Source organism: Blennius ocellaris (genome assembly GCF_963422515.1).
Source record: "Blennius ocellaris genome assembly, chromosome: 10".
NCBI lineage: Eukaryota > Metazoa > Chordata > Actinopteri > Blenniiformes > Blenniidae > Blennius > Blennius ocellaris.
The window spans coordinates 6,239,210-6,246,616 of NC_137659.1; positions in this window are offsets into that span (position 1 = coordinate 6,239,210).

A 7,407-nucleotide genomic window follows, 5' to 3' on the forward strand; every position below is an offset into this window, starting at 1 on the left:
GACAAAGTAGGACGGACCAATGACAGCCCGTGGTTTGCGTACTTCCCCTTGCGAGATCGAGGCCTTTGGAGGTGCTCGTAGCCTTGATGCTGAGCAGGAGGTTCACAGCAACGCATAGCCTTTGTGTTTATGGAATATAACTTAGGGTTTAGAAAAAACCCACACAGGCAGAGTAAGAACATCTCTAGTCCCATGCATTCTTGGAGTGAAAGATTGCAAACTAATGCATTTTTTTTTTTTTTTAAGTTATGAATATCTGCGGTAACGCATAAATGTAAAAGTACTTTTGTATTAAGACAACAATCAACACAAACTTAAACACACTATGTTGTCCGAAGAGCTTTTATTGGATTTTATAGATTCTTTGAATCTGGTTCTCACAGACGGGGAGAAAACGGAAATCTAAAGGCAACAGTTCTTTTAAACATTATCTTTTACATCAATGATAATACACCAGCACTTGAGTATTGTGTGGCCAAAATTGCAATAAAAGTTAGTGTTTTGAGTCGATCCCAGACTTTCTGGAACAGACTCAGAAGGGCTGACTTGAAAATGCTTGGATCGAACTCGATGTTGGACTCTGTCATTCCTTTATTGTAGATTTTGAGGAGCAGCTCCAAGACAAAGATAATTGGTACCGTTGTTTTTTCTTTGCTGATGAGGTAAAGGTGCTGTAGGTCTCAGGAAGTCTGCACTCAAGACGTTTGGTGAAGCCTCCGATATTGATGGGGATGACTCGAGTTCCTGTTGTTTTCCAGCTGTGGATCCTTCATTTAAAGAGTTGTTGCCACTAATAGAGGCATATAAAACTGTTACAAAATGATTTTGGTTCCTAATTGTAGTTCTTCTACAGTTTGGTATATAATATCAAATTACCTGTACTTTAGGTATTGGTCAAAATTCATAAGCTTTGTTGCAAGGGTTATATTGAGGCTAGAGATAGACTGTATTTGGTGGAAAGATGGCACAAAGTCTTGTGGGGATTTAAAAATACAAATATATTTTTGATTAATCTCAATCAATATAAGCTCAAATGATCAACCAAATAGAACAAAACCAACAGTCCAGATGTAATTTTAAAATCTACTTTGTGATGTGTTACTACCAAAATTAGAATTTTTTTCTCACTCGCGTAGCCAGATTAGTCTTGCAGTACACGTCTGTACCACCAGATGGTGTATTGAGTCGCGACAAGAAGCAGCAGGAAGCAGCTGAGGTGTTTGGATGTGACAGCGTGGTTGTCTTTAGTGATAATCAGCGGGACACATCTAAACCACTGGATCAAAAAGGCAGAGAGCCAAAACATGAATACAAGTGAAAGGCTTGTAGCCTGAAGTAATGCAATACTGCCACCTAATGCACATCAGAGGCATGACTATTTTTTCCATATTTCCCCTTAAAAGCTGAAGACCCAGAACTTGTCTAAGCTGGAAGTTTCTTTTGTTCATGAGATCAAATTCATTTTTTACTGCAATCATTGTTGTGACTTGACCTCTTGTTCCTCTGTTTTCTTTTTCCTGATGTAACTTACAATTATTACATCTCTTACAACTTTTTTTATGGTCCACTTGAAGCTTATGTATTTGGCACACACAGTGCCCTAAAGGCACACATTTGTTTACACATAAATTAGTAGGTGTGTTTCAAGCTGGTGTGGTTGCTGATTAATGCATCCAGTAGAGGGCAGTGTAAGTTGTTGGTTTCCTGTGGGTCGTTTCTCATCAAAATATACATGAAACAGGTTGAAAACTGTTAAAATAAGTATTTGCATCCCCAGTACGTGTAAAAATTTGCTCTGAATGGAAAAGTAGATGTTTATAGACTCTTGTCACAATCATCATTCCCACAGTCTTTCAAAAGATCCTTATTTCGGATGTCTTCTGTTTTACAAAGAGCTAAACTGCACAATACTGCCCCCGCATGTGATCAGTAGTATCACCCCATTTGCTACGCTAGAAATTATTTGAAAATGTACCCGATTATATGTGCACGGAAAGCAGAGGACAAACAGAAGGTTTTTTTCTGCATCTGTCTCTGTATTGAGCATATCAACAGGTAATCAGAACCATGATCTCCGGAACTGGTTGATTTTTCTCCAGGGTTTGTGGAAATAAAACAAATTGAAATTCTGTCTCCAGTACACTAAGTAGAGAGTGAATTTCAACCTTGGACAGAAGCGAGATTGTGAGTCGAGAGTGGGTTCATCTGTTTTGTATTCTCACCTTGAATCTGGCCTACGGGTTGATATATGCTGTTCCCCGACTGCACCGAACAGGAATCAGACTAAATCTTGCTTATATACAGTATTCATCAGACACAAGGTCATAAATATTTGATTCATGTACCTCTCAGTGCAATCGCATACATCCAAAGCAGAAACATAACTGCCATCGCTCGCCAGCCTTATCTGACTCTCCGCGGTGACTCTGCAGGAAGTCGTTTTCCGGTAAATGATTACGGCAGTGAAGTCAAAGTCAAAACTAAATGTATTCTGACCTTGTTGGGGTGAGGGCAGGTGCAACATATTGGTTACGATAGTGTTTTTGTTTTGTTTTTCGGCGCTCTACACACTGATTCCCTTTCCTTGCCTTCGGTTTGGATTTCTGTCTTACTGAAGACTGAAACCAAAAACAAATGGACATAAAAAGCAGCAAACAAACAAATAAGCTGATATCAGTTAGTCCAGATTGCAAACGATCCTGCAGGACAGCACAGAGGGGAGAGAAAAGGAGAAGGACAGAGCGAACAAAGATGTTGACAGAACATGGCGTCATCAGCAAAGAGCTTCACTTCACTGTGTGGAACAAAGCAAACAAAAAAAATATGCAAATGTATTGTAAACATTTATTGAAACCTGCAAAAAGGCTCCAATTGCAGTGAATTGATTTTGGTTTTCTGTTGATGTTTCAACCTATTGATAAATGTTTACCAAACTTTAGTTGTAATACCGCTGCCACAAAGACTTAACAAGCCAACATGCTTCATTACTACACTGACGAATCAGTTCAGATATTTATAAATTATGTTCTATAACATTCTTACAATACTTAAGCTTCAATTTTATATTTCAATTTGCACTCAAAGGAGTTGTAGATTTCTTTCAAAACACATTCATAGAAAAAAATCTAAACTGATTTAAACTTGACAAAAACTGCAGATTGCAAGTATTCATTTAGTTCAATGGACATTTTTTTTTAGATTCAACTGCTTTGAGATGCCTCTTACCTGGACGAATGACAATATGCATGGGCATATAATAAAATAGATAGATAGATAGATAGATAAAAAATTCAGCTTGTTCAAAGATTTTGTTAAAATACCTTTACTTTCTGATCTTTTTGAATTTTGCTAAATTATTTTTATATATTATAAACATAAAAACAATTTCCATTAAATTGAAGAATTCCTTAACAACACTTTTGAAATGTCATTTACACAAAAAATAAATAAATGAATAAAATAAATAAATTATTTCCCTTTTAAAAGCCTTTAAAAAGCTTTTTTCAGACTTTTTAATGACTCACCTGTACACGCGCACACGCACGCACACATACAGGCGAACAATAAAAAAAAAAGAAAATGTTTTTTAAAAATGTTTCTGTTGGACTCCATGAGGACAGATAAAAACCACTTACAGAAATCGAGCACATCCTCATGAGAGCGCACCTTGTAAATACTGTCTTTCAGTGTTGCATCTGCTCCTCATCCAGAACCTGCTGATGCTCCACAGGTGTCGGATTTATTTCCCATCCAGGTTCTTCCTTCTTGTGGCTGTGTTGGTATTTTCCAATGAAGTTCAGCATACTGTGAGCCTGCAGTTTATAGCCCCTTATTAACTCAGTCTTAATTCCCCTTCTACTTTTTCCTCATTTATTTTTAGAAGCCTGCTTGACATGGTTGTGGAAATAGCATCAATGCAGCTCAATTTGTTACTCCTGAGGCCATAAATAGTCCTGTTGGGGATTTTTATTTATGACTACTAGTTCAAAATTTCAAGAGAGCAAATCAGATCTACCAAAGAAAAATATATGCTATGTTATATACAGTGTTACTTTAACATAAAGTATAGTGTTGGCTCATATAGAACTTATGAGCAGAGTTTATCATTCATTTTGAAGGTTAAATGGGTTTTGCGGGTCAGGAATCATTAAAAGTTGCAGACAGCTGATCTCAACCAGTTTACAGTTATGCTGCTATAGGTTTGGGTATGTATGACAATGTTTTCAAATAAAAATGCAAAATTTAGAAAACAAAAAGGTAAAAACCAAACATTTTCACTTGAAATATTGTATAAAGAAGGCCTGAGTCTGCAAGAAGTGTCTTCCTTTTTGGGGGGATTTTGAGATGGTGATATATTTTGGTTTACTTTCCAAGCTCAAAATATAATAATTTTTGGGCAGAAGATGCTTCATAATCTGGCCGTTAGTGGTTCTTGAAAGGAGCCTTTTAAATACACACACAACACAAAAACAGCCAACATGCAGCACACTATTTTACAAAGATCAGCTCACTTACATCTAGTAATGTATCAAAGCTGCTCTTAATGTTTATGATCAGATACAATTCATTTTAGAGGGACCGAGTTAATTTGTTGTTGATACGGCCTCTGATAAACATGAGTTAAGAGAAACAGGAGTTCAGGAGTTTCTTCAGGTCTGAAGCAGTTTTTCCATTGGACAAGAAAAACGAGCCCACCCAGATTAACTTTAACTGCACTGCCAACGCACTTCAGTCTCATTCCTCTATTAGGGGTTAGTGACTCACCATGGCCAAAAGTAGTGGGGTTGTGTAAATGCATGACTTGATAGTGTGTCATAGTGACACTTTTAATCCAAATTAAAGATGAAACCCTGAATCATTTAACCTCCCTTGTTAGTATCATCTATTTCATAAATTTTTGAGTCACGATTATTGTGAGGATCTGCATATATCATCACACACCAACTATAGTTAGATGTGAAACTGGTCATCTCATCTGTACATTTTGTAATCAGGTAAAAATGAGTCTGAATGTAACGTAGTAATCTGCCTTTATCTCTTATGTTAGGGGTCAAATAGAGGCTTTTCTTTCTTCAGAATACAGAAAAAAACACTCCCTCTCTCCTACTGCAATCTTTGTTGATTTACAACGCTGGAGGATATTCTGTGGGAAAAAAACAAAACAAAACAAACCTGGACTATGTGGAGTTAATATCAAAGGTGGTACCCGATGAGCAAAAAGCATGTTGCAACATATCTGTTTTTGTGAATCTTGTCTTTCCGTTTTATTGTATGCTTTAGGCATCGGAGTTATAAAGGGATAATAATCATCGCAGTAATGGTATAATCACGGTGTGTTGTCACGGACACCAGGCAACACTTTATAGTAAACATTGATGGCGTACAGAAATCGTTGTGAACATTTTGTCAAGAAAAATACGGGAAGTCTCTGAAAATGACATGTGGGATCTCGTGTGGTGCTGTCTGTTTTTTTGGTTTTTTTAGCGTTAGGGTTTAAGTTCAAGGGCCATATTTAGCCCAATTTAAGCTGGAGTGGTTCCGATTGGTAAAATAGTGCCATCATAACCTTTAAAGTTAAAGTTAAAAGTTATTTATGTTGTTGTTGTTTTGGCAGAGAATAGTGATGAAAAAGTCTCTATTTTTCGCAAAAACCAAACAATTACTATGGAAAATGACTACAATCTCAAACATAGAGCCAATTTTAATGAAACCGTCTGGTGCAAAATTGTTGAGGTTGAAAACAAAAAAAGTTTTCCTACAGCTGCTGCATGTTTTTACAAACTCACCCTGACTGCATGCTGTTGAGGCTAATGCTACCGTGTTATCTTTCATGCCAGCGTCACCGATATCTCACCTTGGCTCTCAATGTTATGTCGTGTCCACTACTCTTAAGAAATGTGTTAAAAAAAATGTTTTCTTTGAAATGTTTACAATTTGCTTAATGGTTTGGCTGGATTGGAGCCTCCTCTGGGCTGCTTTTGGTCCCCGGCTCTTAAGTTTCCTTCAGACTCACTGTGTGTAAAAAAACAACAACTATTGAATGGATTGCCATTGAAACAAGAGAAAACTGTAATAGTTTCCGTGACTTTTAGTCTACGGCCTATGAGTACGTTAATTTATGACCAAATGCCATTAAAACAAAACTCAAAACTTCCCCCCGCATCGCCTCAGTTTGTGCGACTCAGATGGTTCAGTCGGGAAATATTTCTTTTCTTTTCAACATCTTTTTGGGCAGACACAATAAAAGCACAGTTTTATAAAAAAGGAATGAATCTGACAGCCGCTGCTGACCCAGCGTTGGAAGCTGATTAAATCTATAACGTGGCCTCTCTGCGGCTACTGAAATAATCTGATCAGCTTCTGAATCCATTTGCATTACTTTTGGCTCAGATGAACAGGCTCGCTGTGGTTTTTGCGCACATTAAATGCAAATGACGTCGAGCAGAGAGACATGACTTCAGACCAGGTGGAAGCCGTCGGAAAGCGATCCCTCTCGGTCTGCAGCGGCTCCTGAATATCAGTCGACCTGGGTGACTTTCAAGCCCGTACACGCCATGATGTCAGAATGACAAGTGCCTAATGTGCATTGTTACCCAGGAATTGACCTCTTATGTCATGACTCTAAGAGCTTCTTCTAAGAATTCCCCAAAAAACAAATTACACCTGTTAAATCTCCACCGATTGCTCCTCTTCATGATCCCCGCGCCTGAAGACTCTCACTTTGAAAGGGACGCCGCGTTTTCCAGACCTGTTATCACCTGCGAGCTGAAGTATGTTTCCAAAGGGCAGATGTGGGAATGAGTCACGGAGTTCTGGTCGACGAGGGAAGTTTTTGGCGATGCTTTCAGGACAGTCGTGTCAGAGGGGATTAAAGCTGATAAAAGTTTGTCATGAATATACTTAAATCGGAATTTAAGGAATGCTCTCACGAAAGGAGAGTGGTTTGTACTTTCACATCGATGAGCCAAAGTGAATATCCATCAAGGCATTATGATACGTGTCTTCTTGATCTTCTTAGTTAAACATCAGGTGCCGCGTGAAAAGAACAGTAATCAAAACCAGGGATCTTCCATAAAGAGGCCCGTGCAATTCTTTAGAGGTGTCACGGTTTTCCATACAAGGAGTCAAATCATTGATGGGAGGGCTAGAGAAAATAAAAATCACTCCAACGTGACTGATGAGGCATTTAAAAGACGCGTCCTCCTCCGGGAGGGAGACGTCGAGGACATAAAGAATGATTACAAACCTGCAATTTTCATATGTGTACTGTATTTATTAAACACAACTATTACCAGCAGGTGTGATAGTTTGCGGTGCCTGTAAGAACTAGTTTAATTCTATGACAGCTGGATTAGATTACGCCTTCTTCCTATTGACTGATGCTACATTTAAATCCCTCTCAACCAG